Here is a 17,002-nt window from a genome sequence, read left to right as displayed (position 1 = left end):
ACCCACGGATGATAAATCTATGCACGTATATGAAAAGATAAACATTTTAGTATCAAGGTTGTGCATAACTAATAAAAATTCCTTTTTTGGTCTTGCCTAAGCCAGCGAGGATTCGCAGCTCTGTGCGACTTTTTGTAAGTGGCTTAAAAAATCTGACCACACGCTCGTGCATGTATTTTGGTCTAATGCTTGCGGTTACCCGCACGGGCACCGTGTGTTTTGAATTAACGTGCTCAGACATGTGCGCGATAATTAAAAACACATGGCTCACTGTGGCGCGCGTCCACCACTAGCATGCTTTTTTAAAATTTCCTTCGAATTAGCTGCATTCCTGTATCGGGTTATGTCGCTTTCACTTTCCCGACCGCAGTAAATTGTCTCGCTCTGTCCGCTCTCGTCTCTGTTTCCCAGTCCTCTTCACCTCCACCCTGAAGTCTCCCACCTCCCCCCATGTTTTTAATTTCCCTGTGGTTCATATCTCCAACCCCAATGCATTCACAGTGGCAACCTGACCGCCGCCGTATCACCGAACCTGTGGTGAACTCTTAAGATGACTACAATGCCTGCCTCCTCCTTGGTTAAGTTTCTCTTACTGTCGTGTGGAACAGTCTGCGCCTAGAGTAAAGGCAGCCTGACCTCAAGACGATGCGTAGCCCAAAAGGAAGAGCGCTAGACCCCAAGTATAGCTTGCAAATAAGTGTTTTTATTATTATTGCAGTCTGGTGTGCAATTGTGGTCATTTGTGACTGATTTCCTATCTTCCCAAATTCAGAATGGTATGCAGCTTATGTGTAGGCTATAATGTATAATTCCACCTACATGACGTATGCAGAGACGTGCATCATCTAGTAACGTGAAGGAACTTTCCAACACCAGCTCCCACACCAACGACATCCCACCATCACAAGACCTTTGCAACTCCCTTGCCTCCTTCTTCCATTGCAAGATCGCAGACATCCATGACAGCTTCGACAATCAGACCACCATGACAGCCAACGACACCTCAGACCACACGGCCACCACCCACAGCGACCCCTGCTCACCTGGACCAACATCAACGACGACGACACTACCAAAATCATGAACACCATTCACTCCGGCTCCCCGTCAGACCCGTGCCCACACCACATCTTCAACAAAGCCAGCGCCACCATCGTACCCCATCTTCGCAAGGCCATCAACATCTGCTTCGAGACCGCGACCTTCCCAGAGAGCTGGAAGCACGGCGAGATCAACGCCTTGCTCAAGAAACCCAATGCAGACCCGAGGGACCTCAAGAACTTCTGGCCCATCTCCCTGCCCGGTCCTGGTGAAGGTCATCGAGAAAACTGTCAAGAAACAGCTGACCCGCTAACTCGAAGAGCACAACATCCTGGACCCGTCCCAGTCCGGGTTCCACAGCAACTACAGCACTGAAACGGCCCTCATTGCCGCCACCGATGACATCAAGGCCCTGCTGGACAACGGCAAGACCGTGACCCTCATCCTCCTGGACCTATCATCTGCCTTCGACACGGTCTGCCACCACTCCCTACGCACACGCCTCCACGACGGAAGAATCGAGACAAAGCACTGGACTGGACCACCTCCTTCCTGTCCGGTAGAACCCAGAGCGTCTGCCTCCCCCTTTCCGATCCGAAGCCGCCAAGATCATCTGTGGCGTACCCCAAGAATCATCCCTCAGCCCGACGTTGTTCAACATCTACATGGCCCGCTCGCCCACGTCGCCACACTGCACAACCTCAACATCATCTCCTACACCGACGACACACAGCTGATCCTCTCCCTCACCAATGACCCCCTCACCGCCAAAACCAACCTCCATGAATAAATGAGAGCAGTCGCCGAATGGATGAAGAACAGCCATCTGAAGCTGAACTCGGACAAGACGGAGGTCCTCAGCCTCAGCTCCACCCCCTCAGCCAGAGACGACTCCTGGTGGCCGACCGCCCTAGGAGCAGTACCGATACCCACCGACCATGCACGGAACTTGGGGTTCATCCTCGACTTAACACTCTCCATGACCAAGCAAGTCAATTTCATCTGCTTCAACACCCTCCGCATGCTCCGCAAGATCTACAGGTTGCTCCCCACCGACACAAGAAGAACGGTCACCCAGGCCCTTGTCAACAACCGGCTGGACTATGGAAACGCCCTCTATACGGGAGCCCCAGCCAAAATGCTGAAACGACTGCAACGCATAGAGAATGCCTCTGCCCGCTTGATCCTCGATTTCCCTCGACACAGCCACATCTCACCCCACCTGAGAGACTTGCACTGGCTGCCCATCAACAAGAGAATCACCTTCAAGCTCCTCACTCACGCACACAAGGCACTCCACAACACCAGAGCAGCATACCTCAACACAGTGACGTTTGAAAGCTTGGCAGGTCAGCCCAAGGGATTCTGACACAAGATAGTAATGTGGGTTTTCCTAGGGTGCCAGGAACAATTGTTACATTGTGCTGCATACTGTTTTAATTTAAAGTCGTTTGTGAGTGAAGTTTGGTTAGAAGCACGTCTGTCGCTGCATGTTTAGCTCTGCAGGCCGATGAATGCAGGAATTCTGTGGTGTAAGAGAAGAGTTGCATTTTCATACCCATTCAGACTTTGACCTCTTTGTCGACTTGTATTTATTAAAACAAATTTTACAGCTGTAGACACCATCATGCTGGAATGTGGCTTCGTCAACCATTATTATGCTAGACTACCTTTGATGAAGTGGGTGGAAAGTCCTTTTTGGACTTGTCTGAAGTCTGAACTGCTTCAAGCCAGAGTTACCCTTTACGCTTTAATAGTTCAGAATAGTGCAAGATTGTACTGGCCTTTACCGTCTCCTTTTTTTGTCCTTTGAAGCCCCAGTTGTTTTACCCCATGTCCCGTATTACCCTTTCTGTGCACATTTGTGTGGATGTGCCATGCATCCACTCAGGTTTGCCCGAAGTGTTTTGTTGGAGTCTACATAGCTTAAAGACATTGGCAAAGCCAAAAGCTCTGACTAAACACTTATAAGGTCCCAAAGGCGAGACCTATTGGCTATGCCAATGCTTGTTAGGTCAAGCTTTTGCTCTGTGAGGCATGCAGTAGTATGGGAGACAAGCTGCCCTCACTCTCTGCCCATATTTTTCATTTGCTCCTGTCTTTGTCCTTCGTTTATTCTGTCTTCTGATTGATTATGAGGCTTGTTAAAGTTAAACAGAGCCTGAGCATCACAAAATGTATGCTGCCACCACAGACACAAGTCTGACCTCCTGCTGCTGGGAGTCCTTCCAGCGAGGGAGGCTTGGACAAAGGGTTTCCTGCCTTGGGAGGTGCTAGCACCACCCCAGACAGGATTTTGTGTAGTGGGATAGGGAGGGCTCAATAGAATCAGACATGCCTGGGGCACACAAGGTGTCCCCGTGCATACACCAGTTCAAACCGGTGCTGGGGCTCTCCAGCCCCAGCTCTGGCGCGAAACTGCACAAAGGAAAGGGGGTGTAACCACCCCCCCTTCCTGGTCCTACCCATAGGAGGGACCTAGTAGGTAATCCAGCCCCTTGATTTGGAATAAAAGTAGGAGCTGTGTCCCAAGACTTCAGATTATCCTGAACTAAAACTTTGACAAGAAGAAACTCTGGACTTCGACATTCTGCTGCTCAAAAGACTGAAGAAATCTCCCTTGTGGCCAAGGAATGACCACCCTGTGAATACAGGCACCATCCAGCGATCAACTACTTGCTTTGCCGCTGCCTCCCGCCGGAGCCCGAGCCCAGAGCCTGACAAGAACCAGACTCCCAGACATCTAACAGCCCGATCCACAGTCACTGCGAAGCTGAGACCCGTGGAGGTGACCTGAGACGTGGGACCGGCCATGTTGGAAAGTCCACGAGAAGCTGACCGTGCAGCACCCGAGGCCTCTTCGAAACTGTGCATTGGGGTTTGAGAAGCCCCAGCCCCGAGCAACATTTGCACCAAAGATCAGCCCCTCAACTTCCACGAGTTCTGCGTGGGACCCTTTTGCATTTTTCAGATCGACGCACCATCCCGGTCACTTGCCTGTTGGCTAGTGGCGATTTTGGCGACCCATCTACAAATTTCCAACGCTGGTCTGCTTGCTCCAGACTGGCCCTTGCTGCTCCCAAAAGAAGCATCCCCCCAGACCTTGCTGGTCTGAGTAAGAAGCCAACTTCTTTTTCTGCGTGGGTTGCATTTGCCAAGGCCTGTTTGCTCCGATCTTGAAGCAGACACCGCCAACAGCGAGAGCCTTCATGGGACAGCTCGTGCCTGACTCCTGGTTGTCGTCGACGTCTTCGTGTCCACGTGGCTGAAGAGACAAGCTTCCCATCATCACCTGTTTGCATCCCGACATCGCCTGGTTCCCTCCTGGTTTCACGCCGGTCACTGGCTAGTGACTTGAACACTGTCCCCTCTGCTTACAGGTCTTCTACTTGTTTGATCCACCCTTGGATCCACTGGAACTCTTCACGTCTGGTTGCCTGCAGCATCTTCACTCCAAGGCTCCATAGAACTCCAAGAAGAAACCCGACACACTTTGGCACCACTGCACCCGTGTTAGTCCAGCCTTATTATGCAATGTCGTCATTAATACCCTCCCATGGCTATTGGCCACTTTACTTCGTGTGTTATTTAGAGCACTATTCTCTCCGCACTCCCGTTGTCCATGCCTTCTCCCCCTCCCGCCCTCACTCCAGTTGTCCGTGCCTTCTTCCACCCGCCCGCACTTCAGCTGTCCGTGCCTTCTCGCCCCGCTTGCACTCCTGTTTGCAATGCAACAGCAGTGCCAGTAAATCCCATTCAAGACTTCAGGACGTGAATGAGAGTGGGATGGTTGGTGGCATCAACAGCGGTAGAGAGGTCCAGCAGTATCAAGAGACAAAGCTCATCTTTATCTGTGGTCAAGAGGGCATATCTATGATTTAAAACAAAATGTGTCCGTGCTGCAGCGTGATCCAACACTAGTTGCTATTGATGTTGTCTTGGAGTTGAGAAAATACATTTTTTTCAGTGATCTTGCTGATGAACAGTAGGTGTGTGATGGATGGTAACTGGCAATGCCTTTCATGAGAGCTGTGAGTCATTGCCAATGGTGAGTAGTGGTGAGAGAGCTTCTGTAGAATGGGGTTTGATGAAGCATTAGGGCAAGACTTCGTCTTCATATGAGGCCAGTCTGAGGGAGTTGAGTCTGGCAGTGAGATTTGCTAGAGATAGGGCTTTGAAGGATGACCTTTTCAGGATGTTACGGAAAGGGGTGAGAAGAGAAGCAGGTTTGGTGTTGTCAATGTGTTGTGGGATCGTCTGTGTGTTTTCAATTAAAAAGAGGTTGATGGCATTGCACTTGTCCGAGAATTGTGGAATATGAGAATCAGGCAGGGGTTGAGGTCAGCTTCTGTTGATACATTAATTGATGGTGTTTGGATGATGCATGTTGCACAGATAGACTTAAGTATTGTAAAGTTATTTGGGCAGCTGCTGTTCTTCAATTTTCACTCCTGTCTGAAGACAGACCATTTGTTGTCTGCAAGGTCTGTGAGTACCAAAATGCCAAAGGTTTTGGCTTACATTTAAGTGATTTAGTTGGAGCTTGGGGAGTTTCCATGCTGTTCTAGAAAAGCATGGTTGTCATTTAAAAGGATGTTGAGGTCAGACGTTGTGCTGGTAGGGTAAAATATGAGTTTGAGCTTTAGGTCGTCAATGGAGATGTCTTTGAAGGATCTGAAGATTTCTTTTTCTTCTTTAGGCTCACCTGTGTATGTTAGCTGGACGCTGAAGAGGGAGATGATTACGGGGAGATGTTTTGCCCATTGCAGGGGTTTAAGAAGTTTGCATTGGATAGATGATCATATTTGGAAGACAAGGTCAATGATGTGGGCATTGGTGCGACTGGGTGAAATGCTGTCCACAATTAGTGTGTTGATGAGGTTTAGAACGCTGTTCCTTGTTTTTGTTGTGTTTGCATTGTGTGGAATATTGAAGTCACCCAGGAGGGTGCTATGGTTATGAAGGATGGGCAAAGTAGTAACAAGGTCTAAACATTCATCAAGAAAGTCCTGTTCTGTCCATGATACATGTAGATGAGATGGAAGGTGGCAGTCTGAAATGCAAAGTGTGGAAAGTGGCATGTGAGGAGCTCCATTGAATTGATTGCTCCGCTCGCTCGCATACGTTGATTCGTTCTGCTTACGCCCTACCAGTTTCAAATTCCACCAGCCGCCACTGCCATGGTGCAGGACTGAGAGAACTGATGCTGTAGCCTGTGGCAACAAGGGCATCTGGAATATGAGAGGATTTAAAGGTAAGCCATGTTTCTGTGACAACGACTGCATCAAGATTGGGGTAGGATATGAGGTCGGTGATGACTGGAGAATGGAGTACGGCTGAGTGTATGTTAATGAGCATGAGATGGATTGTGGGTTTTGCAGTTTGAGGATGTTTGTGCTATACAAAGGTCATTTGGCTTTGTCTATCTTTGTTAAGCATGGGCGTGCGGTTTCCAACGGGAAGAGTAATTGTTTTCGATATCCCATGGCTAATATTATTAGTGCAAATACTAAATAGTCGTCTTCTGTTTCATGCAGTGACGGGTGCTCAGCAAGGGTGGGCGCTGTGGTGTACTAGCAGTTGTGGGAGTTTTTTAGGTTTCGCCTGGCGATCCGCTGCGCAGCAGCGTTCGTGCAGGCGAAATCTTTTGAGCCATTGAAAGAGAGAGGCGTCCGTCATTGTCCCAGGCAATTCGTGGGCGTTCTGCAGATTCTTTCCCTCTCCGCAACGTCATGAAGACGTGGCCACTGTGGGCGTGTGCTTTTTTTTTTTTACACCGATGTTTGTCTTCATTACTAACTTTGTCCCTGTCTCGCGTGGCTGTATCTTGACCAACTTCCCGCTGTCCGTCCCCCCTCCCGCTATCCTTGTCTTTGTTCCCACCCCCCCCTCGCAAATCACTTTTCCAGCTCTTCCAGGCCCCTCGTTGTTTCTTGTTTGTTTCGTTTCCTCAAGTGTCTGAATTTGCTTGTTGTTCTGAGAGGGAAACTTGGCGCTGGGCCTGGTCAGCAGATAACAAGTGGCCGTGTGGGCGGTCAGAGACTCCCGGGGCTCGCTATCTGTAGGACAGTGTGGGCGGGGGCTCTCCGTGCCCTGCTCGCTAAGAGGAGAAGGGGGGAACAGTTGTCCGCTCAGAGGGCCGAGTAGAAAAGCCCCGGGCAGACCCCATGCAGCCCCTAGCCCGGACCCTTCCGCACGCGCTGCTGACGCCGAGCGGCCTCCTACCGGGGGTAAGTGAGGTGCTATGTATGTGGAGGGGGTCGGTGGCGTGCAGCACGGGGGTCTAGATTGCACAGTGGGGAAGGCAGGGTTGGGGCGAGTATGAACGAAGGACTGTGGTTATTATCAAGGTGCAAGTGTCTAGTAAGGGTCTGGTCACTTACGTTGGGTGGGTGGCCTCGCATTCCCGGGGCATCTTGGGTCATTTTTTCACATAGGTAATAGGTGTGGCGTAATGCAATGTTACGTTTTTGCAGTTTAAATGGCGCAAACTCCACTAAGGTATTGGATCGCTTTACATGAGAACCAGTTACAGCCCATACATTTTTTTGTAAACTCTGGGACATTAAGTGATCTGCTCAGAATCACAGGATGTTGAGCTGATGCCGGGACTCGAACTCGGTTCCCCAGCTCCAAATTCGGCAACTCTGGCACCACAGCATCTCTCCTGAAATGTTTATTTTAGATTCGCGCTTTCCATTCTTCACATCCCTATCATCAGTACTCGTGTTAGTCTAGCTGTCCGTCCCCCCTCCCGCTATCCTTGTCTTTGTTCCCGCCCCCCCTCGCAGATCACTTTTCCAGCTCTTCCAGGCCCCTCGTTGTTTCTTGTTTGTTTCGTTTCCTCAAGTGTCTGAATTTGCTTGTTGTTCTGAGAGGGAAACTTGGCGCTGGGCCTGGTCAGCAGATAACAAGTGGCCGTGTGGGCGATCAGAGACTCCCGGGGCTCGCTATCTGTAGGACGGGGTGTTCAAGGGTGTGGGCGGGGGCTCTCCGTGCCCTGCTCGCCAGGAGGAGGGTGGGGGAACAGCTGTCCACTCAGAGGGCCGAGTAGAAAAGCCCCGGGCAGACCCCATGCAGCGCCTAGCCCGGACCCTCCCGCACGTGCTGCTGACGCCGAGCGGCCCCCTACCGGGGGTGAGTGAGGTGCTATGTATGTGGAGGGGGTCGGTGGTGTGCAGCACGGGGGTCTAGATTGCACAGTGGGGGAGGCAGGGTTGGGGCGAGTATGAACGAAGGACTGTGGTTATTATCAAGGTGCAAGTGTCTAGTAAGGGTCTGGTCACTTACGTTGGGTGGGTGGCCTCGCATTCCCGGGGCATCTTGGGTCTTTTTTTCACGTAGGTAGTAGGTGTGGCGTAATGCAACGTTACGTTTTTGCAGTTTAAATGGCGCGAACTCCACTAAGGTATTGGATCGCTTTACATGAGAACCAGTTACAGCCCATACATTTTTTTGTAAACTCTGGGACATTAAGTGATCTGCTCAGAATCACAGGATGTTGAGCTGATGCCGGCACGCGAACTCGGTTCCCCAGCTCCAAATTGGGCAACTCTGGCACCACAGCATCTCTCCTGAAATGTTTATTTTAGATTCGCGCTTTCCATTCTTCACATCCCTATCATCAGTACTCGTGTTAGTCTAGTTATTTCAGTCCACTCAAATGAAGACACCTCTCGTCTCGGAATGCGTCATCCATTACACTACAAATCATAACATGGACAGAAAGGGGTAGTCTGCGTTACAATGACGTGGCACACAAGAAGAGGGTGTACTGCTTCATCCACGTGGGGCGAGAGCAGTGCTTTAAATGGGCAGGCACTGAGTACCTGTACTTCTTTCATTTGAAAGGAATGGCACTTCAACATCCTTTCGCAGGAGATTTTCAACTGGGTGTGTGTGTGTGGTAGTAATTGCTGTCTGCTGAGGTCGTCTGTAGGGTACAATAGGTCTCACATTTGCGAGAGATTAAGCTAATGGCAATGTAAATGACAATGCCATTTATTTATCTGTTTTCAAAACCAACACATAAATACAAATGTTGTCATTTACAATGCCAATAGCTCAAACTTTTCCAAAGGCGAAAGCATTGCATTGTAAATGCTTATTTATAAAAGTCCCGCAAAAGAAATAACAAAATGTGTCCCCTTAAACAAGCAAAGGCCCAGGGCCTCGCTCCACTTCCGTAGATGTATTCGCACAGCATTTTAGAGTTCTCAGTGGCATGGACGAAGGTTCTCATTGCAAGCCGAGCAGGAAGAGGTGACTGCAGTAAAGAAGGTCAGTGTTTAAATATCCTTTCCCAGGCCCCTGCATTTCCCAGTGTAGTACTTTAGGGTTCACCTGACCTTTAGCTGCCCACATCTGGCAGCTGCGTCACTGTGCGTAGTCTTCTGCTGTTAATTTAACTCCTCTGGCAGGTATTACCCTGCATGCTGTACCGGAAGCTGTTTTTTAAGCTCCGCTTCCCTACATTAGGGCATTACTGCGGCGTAAATAAATGAGGACACCATCCATTATTAATGGATTCGCTCTCAAAAGACGAGTTAACGAGCCTCAGATATTAAACTCTCGCAGAGCTTGCGTTGCAAAAAGTCGCCATCTTTGCGTTTGAGAAAAACAAAAATCCAATGTACCAATGTCACACCGCTAACTGTAAATGCAGCTGCAATGACGTCAGGGTTGTGACTCCGTGCCATCGATTGCAAATTACCCTTGCCCCGTCCCCTTGTAACTGGCAGTGGAATGTACCTGTGAGTTTCGAGTCTCTCGCAGTCGTAACGCTTTGAACGGTTACCAGCTGCCCTGTCCATCCAGTCAGGGTTTTAAGTGGACCGGGTCCTGCCAGTGCTATGCACCGTCACGTCTAAAAATCAGGTGCTGAGACGGGTCCCTATCAGGCTCTCCATTTTTGCCCTCACCCTCGGTGAAAAAAAACAAAACATGAATTTTAACTGCAGCAGTGCCACCCTTCACTCACTGTCACTCATTCTCACTCACTCATCTTTACACACACACAAACACATGCCTACACTTATATGCACCTTTTCTTAGGCAAAAACACTCTCACCTGCACACTCGGACAGATGCCTGTCAAGTTTCCTAGGACTATGTATGATGTGTTTGTTGCTCCAGTTCAGTTTTTTCTTTGAATTCTTGGATTATTAATGAGATTTATTCCATTCTAAAACAGCACTACAAATCCCAGAATTCAAACAAAAGAAACCTGGACTGGACCACTAAATTACGCATGGACATGAGAAGCCAGGCAGCTATACGGATGCAACATTAATTTAAAAGCATTTTATTTGACTCATTTTAGCTGTCAGCGAATTGAGCGTTCCCTGCTCTAGGTGCTTTATTTTTATTAGGCTTACGTTGAATAATGGACTATTATTAATTCCCCCATTCCTTAGCTATTTAATCTATCCTTTTTGTCTGTTCGTCACCCCTCTTTTGCTCCTGTATCCCCTCGCTGTCTAACCTCTCACAGCAGTGTTTTTTACTACTTCTTTTACACCTGCCTACTACTCGCCAGTCCATCTCTATCTCCTTCAGCTGCCTCTTTCTTCCTATCTCATCCTTCTCCCAGATGTTAGTTTTTCACGTGTCCCCCTTCTAGCTGTCTATTTAACCTCTCTCTTTAGCACATCTGTTTCACTCCCGCCTGCCCATCTATTTCTACCTATGTTATCTGTGTCTCATATATTTTTCTGTCATGTCTCTAACCTGCCTTCCACTTTTTGTCTCTCTGCAGGAACTCCAAAAAGGCCGTTCATCCTATTCTGATACCACACCTTCAATGTGGAATGAGCTACCCCAGAATATTAGGCAAATCGACACCTTGCTAGGATTCAGAAAGAGTCTAAAAACATGGCTCTTCGCCAAAGTTTAATTCCCAGGCTCCATCAAATAGTATTCGGTTGTCCTTTTCATCTGACATAATTACCCCTGTATTGTTGCTTCATCGAACTACATCCTTATCAGGGGCCAGGATACCCGTAGGGTGGCAGTTGCGCGGTATAAGAAATAGATACAATAAAATACAATACAATGTTATGCATTGCAATTTTTAGAGGTTTTTGATCTGGATAATCAACCCTGGGACTAATATCTGCTCTGTAATTAAGGCTGGGGTTAAATTACTTTTATCATGCAAAATTGGATCTTGGTATGGTTTTTACTAACTAATCATTAGTTTTTGCTAATTAGTTATTAAAGAATGACTTTCTTACTGTTAAGACTAAGTATATGCGTAAATGTTTACAATTTCCACTGTACTGCATCATCATTTTTTTGTTTCCATATACAATTTATAAGAGATGATTTTCAATTTTTAGTACAGTATATATTTTACAGTCTGTATCGATGCTAAGGTTTAGAACATCCATCAGCAACTAAACAACTACAGAAACTACAGTTGACAAACAGAATATGTCAAATATGTGCAGTGGTATAGAGTGAGAAAAGCATGATCAGACAATTACAATAGAAGGTTATTCTTCCAGCATCATCATAGATTTCTGGGTTGGCATCATGTCATAGTTAGAAGACAGTGTTCATAAGCATATATATGTGCAGAATCTCCAATCCAGGTTAAGGGTTTGAGATGTTTTTTTAATAAAGGCTGGCCTCTTGACATAGAAACTGGAGACAGTGGTACACTTTTTTATCCTTTAAGGTCTTCTGGGTCTTCCTATACAAGACATATATAGATTTGCTAAGGGCTTGGACCCAGGGCAGGTATTGAACCAGAAATTGTGAAATATCCCTCGTGTTATGCACTCCTGGCTAGTAGCAGCAGATAACTTCAAAATATAAAATAAACCACTGAAAATTATGTCACGTCTGATTTAAAGTCCCCAACTCATAGATAAAGGACTTACCTCTTTCTTCTCATTGACTGGCATAAGGCCTTTCCAGCAAATGGTGTGCCTCACTACTGGCACAAAATGTAGTTTATGTTCTGAATACTAATTTGTCTTCCTTTCAAATGCACATGTCGCAGGTTGACAGTCTCAGGAAAGAGATTTCTAAGGACTTTGCAGCCACATGCATCATTGTTCCATTTTGCGAATCCTTAATTGCGAAAATTAAGGAATCGCAATTAAGGAATTGCAAAATGCAATTCATTAAGAAATTCGCAAAAAAATAGCGATTTCTTAAAATTCCTTAATTGCGATTCTCTAATTGAGAATCACAATTAAGGAATTTCTACCCATTCATAGGAATGAATGGGAGGGCATTCTCAATTTGCAATTCATCATTGTGAATTCGCAATTTGAGAATGCAATTTCAAGGGGTGTCCAAATGACACCCTGTTGCACCCCTGATATTTGCTCTTGGATACATCTTACACACACACACATGCCCCAAGGGCATGTGTGTGTGTAACATGTAACAAAGAAAAATGCATTTAAAAGCATTTTTCTAGATTTTTGCAAATTACCATGAAGGTCAACTTCATGGTAATTTGCATTTCTAATTTGCCAATTCTCAATTTCTAAAAGTATGATGAATTGCATTTAAGGAATCTCAAATTGAGATTCCTTAAATGCATTCGCAATTTCAGAGATTGCAATTGTGCGATTTCTTAAATTACGAATTTCTGAAAAAGGTTGGTGCATCCCAAATCAGGAAATTGCATTCGCAAACGGCCGAAAAATACGATTCGCACCGTTTGCGAATGCAATTTACCTTGATGCATGTGGGCATTAGAGTCTTTGATTTGATTTATGGTAGGTTTGATCTATGGTTCTGGCCTCCATCTGTAGTTAATGTATTCCTATTGCGCCTATTTCTTTATATGGTATCATTAATCACTCCCAGAACTATCATTATCAATAGCCTAAATATGTAAAATCTGAGTTTGAGTCTCTTTAGTTTTGGCCATTCGCTCTTTAGCAGGACAGGATTCATACCTGAAGTTGATGCTTCTTGTTGGAATTCCCTCATGATTGCCAAGGACCTGTTGTGCAGAATATTCATTTTATGTGATTTCTTAGGACCCAATCAGTATTAAGAGTCACAAAATGGTACATACAGTTTGGCCTTTGCCTTACATTCCTTATTTTTTGCTATTTAAGAACTGTGATTCCCAAATAGGGATTCCTTGTCATTCGCTAATTGTGAATGCCACTCTGTCTCACACTAATGAAATTACAGAATCTATATTGCAGACTTGTGGAGTGCATCAGGCCACATGGTTGATTGTTTGTTGGAGTTTGGAGGCAGAATCCATTGCCATCCACCATCATCCTGCATCATGGATATCCAAAATTCACAAGAAAAAGCGGTAGGAAGCGAAAAAGTAAATTTAGTGACCAGGACCTGGAAATATGAACAGAAGAATGTGTTTAAGAAAATGATAAATCATTTAGCAAATCATCTGCTACTATTCCAGAATCAACCATAGTACAGTTATGGATATGCATCAAGCAGAGGATACAATTCGGTTGGTGTGACAGTGTGGAAGAATGAAAAAAAACGATTGCGCAACCTACAGGCATGCACCAAGGAAAGAGTTGTGGCAAGAACACAAGATGCAGCACTTACTGGAGGTGGTCCATGTACAGAACTCCCAGCAACACCACTTGAACAGCTTATTGAAACAACTTTGCAATCTAAGGCTGCGATAGATGTCAGTAACAGTGACACATCTGACCACACTACCAGTGCAGAAGGTTAGTTTTATTGTCTAAGTGGTGTTTGTGTCTTTTTAGCTAAAGTCTCATGTTTATTTAGAGACACTTCAAAACATTTAAATCATGACATTTTTCAATTTTGTTTAGCGATACTTGTTTTTACTCTTTTAGGTTTTATTGTGACACTTGCATTGCGGTCCATTTAGTTTTAATGTTTACATATCAAATTGCATATTAAGGCCACCCTTTTCAACCTAAATATTTCAAACATTTAGTGTCAATTTAGATAGTGGTGACACTTGATGTATCCAGGATCTGTTCTAGTTATACGTCAACATTGGTAATAGACTATAGCTCTTACACATCATTCAAGAATGTTTAATTGTGAACATCTTCCCTGTCAATTATTATAGATCAAACTATTCCTGATGCACCACTGGAAAGCTGCCAACCACTAACATGGAAAGGAAATAGTTATGTCCCCGAGACAAGCCACACATATAAAACAAGGCCTGAAAGTGGAGTTGTATTGTAAGATGAGCCAGCCGAAGTACAACAGCTAAATGTTCAATTAGCAATTTCTGCCACCTAATAGTTTGACCCTAGGAACTGTGAAATCAGCCGCAGCATCTATTTCAACACCTGTCAGAACAGTTGGAAGTACTGGATTCTAGTGAAGTTTTGGTACCACAAGAACCACCCAAGTGGTAGTTGGCACACCTTCTCCAGCTGATTTCCAAAGAGTGGAAAACAAGATGCTGCAGATTCAAGAGAAACAGCATAAGGCCTTATGTCAAATAAATTGCAAACTTGATGGATTAAAAAAGACTAAGTATGATAAATTTGCTGTAATGTCAAAAAGCATTACTGGCAGATCAAAGGCCATAAGCAGTATGTTGAATACAATTACTGATATCACGAAGTGTGTGGAATTTTAGATCGTGAACTAAACATCATCTGCGCCATCTTGTCCATTCCTCAGACTCACGTATGAACATACACGACAGCCATTTTAGGTACCATGATCTCCCTGTTCACGATCGATCGTCAGCACACTTCCCTGACCCTGCAAGCCTCCCCCATGCACTCTGGCTGACCCCGCATCCACATGCGTAAGTCATGAACCCTCCTCTTCCAACATGACTCTGTCTCTCGGAATCACACCCCGCGCCTGACCAACACCTCCTTCCGATTATCCACACTGATTACACTGATCCTTTCCTTCCATGAATACCTCTCTTTTGATGACCCCTTCCTCTGAGCCCGATTGTCTGTACGAACCGCTGGTCATCCCTTGGCCTGAGGATACAGTTTATTGCCCACTACTGTATGCACTCGACCCTTTTCAAAGGAGCTACTATTGATCATGGCCTCCCAACCCCTTGAGATTCGATCAGGCGCACACATTCCAAAGGAATTGGCGAAACACTCAGCTGCGTGACAGCCCCCTCCTGTTGTATGGGGGGTAAGGGCCTCTACTGTTGTCATGTGTTGGAGTGGGCCGGAACTGGGGGGTGCAGGGGATGTCATCCTCATACTTCACAATGTCTTTGCTGTAATAAAGAACGGTCACATGTCATAAACCAGTGTATAAAAGACCAGGTCTCAGAGAGGCTGTCAGAGAGCACCTCGAGACGATACCTTGTTGTCCGATCTGATGTGTTCTGCTCCGTCGGAATAAAACCTGTTTCCTGTCTTCCTGTCTCCAGCGCCTGCCTCTTTATTTTGATAATCTTTGTAAGGTATTAGAGGCGTTTAACGCCGGGCAAAATTACTGAAGAGACATCGATTAAATTGCCTGACCATTTTTGCTGATCTTCTTCAAGTGGAGAGGATGTCTAAGCACCCTTCAATCTTCCTGTACATAAATTATATATCACATCCAAGTGGGGTGCCTGCAAAGTAATCACAGATACATTTCCAGGGGCAGTCCTCCATTACCACTAGATTCAGTGAGAGTCAGATTAAAATGGGAAGGCCATCCATAATAGAAGAGGATGTCTCACACACATAGCAGTGTCATGCTTCATCATCGGCATCCTCTCCCCACCCTGGTAAGATGGTACTACCAGGGTGGACTCAACCTCCGCAAAGACTTGGCGGCAAGAGGGAGTTCTTACATAAAGCTTACTGGACAGGGCGGGATCCAGAAAATCGAAAAATACCTTGACGTTCCTTGGTTGTCACATTAATTCGTGAGGACTTAAGGTATGGCTAAAAATACTTAGCACAGCGAGTATGAAGAGCACAATGGCTCAAACCTGTCTGCCAATTACCAACATGTTTCTGCCCTCTATGATGAGCCTATCTAGTCTGGGACATTCATCATGGTTAAAGTATCCCTACAATAACAGCCACTAGACTTAGTTTGATTTTCTTGGTAATGCAGGTCCAACACCAAACAACATAATCACCCAAGTGAGTCCTAACTGAGTTTTTCCAAACAGATTCTTGTAGAAAACCCTACACTTTAGGGAATACCGGTAGGCTGGTCAGGGAGGGGATGGAGGACTTTGTTGTCACACTTGCATCAAAAGGTTCACCACTCCAGTGAACCTAAGTGTTCCCGCTCCATGCGGCTGGATGTAATATATGTGGAATACAATTAACCAAGGCTTTGCTGAAATACACAAGAGCTGCGCCGTTCAAGACAGCAACAACTATTTATGTGTCGCTCAGTGGATAGGATTGCTAATGTAACACATATTTTGAGCTGATGTTCCACAAAAGTGCAGGATAATTTTGGAAATGAAAGCATTGTTATGAAAGGTAGCTTAACGCATATTCCTGATGTTGTTATGGATTTAAAAACCACTAATGTCACCATTGAAAGTCCAATTACACCAGACGAAATGGAGGAGTTGTCTAATATGGATACCTCACCAGCATCTGGGCCTACTTTTAGTACGCCTCAAAGAGGCAGAAGTAGTGATGTTGTGTTAGGAAAAACACAAGAAACCACTATGAAGGAATGAAGAAGTTGTTTTAATTTGACATTATACCAAGTTGATTTGTTATTTAATTGCATTTGTGTTCGCAAAAAAATTATAATGACAAAATAATGAAAATGGATACTTCATGTTGGTTGTCTGCAAAATAAAATATATATATGTATAAGCACAATAAAGTACAATTATGAGCATTCAATTATTTGTCAATTCAATTATTTAGTCCTTACCTTCGAAATAATTATTTATGATGTCACTTTGTCATGCACTGCCCTCAGATGCCATATTGCCTCTTGTGCTGGTAGAGGTAAGTGTGGGTTCGGTTCTTCATTTCCATCTGTACTTTCATCATCAGGTTCAACTGTTAGT

Source organism: Lissotriton helveticus, chromosome 4_1 (genome assembly GCF_964261635.1).
Source record: "Lissotriton helveticus chromosome 4_1, aLisHel1.1, whole genome shotgun sequence".
In the NCBI taxonomy this organism is placed as follows: Eukaryota; Metazoa; Chordata; class Amphibia; order Caudata; family Salamandridae; genus Lissotriton; species Lissotriton helveticus.
The sequence above is the reverse complement of the archived record's forward strand: the minus strand, read 5'-3'. Positions refer to the sequence as shown.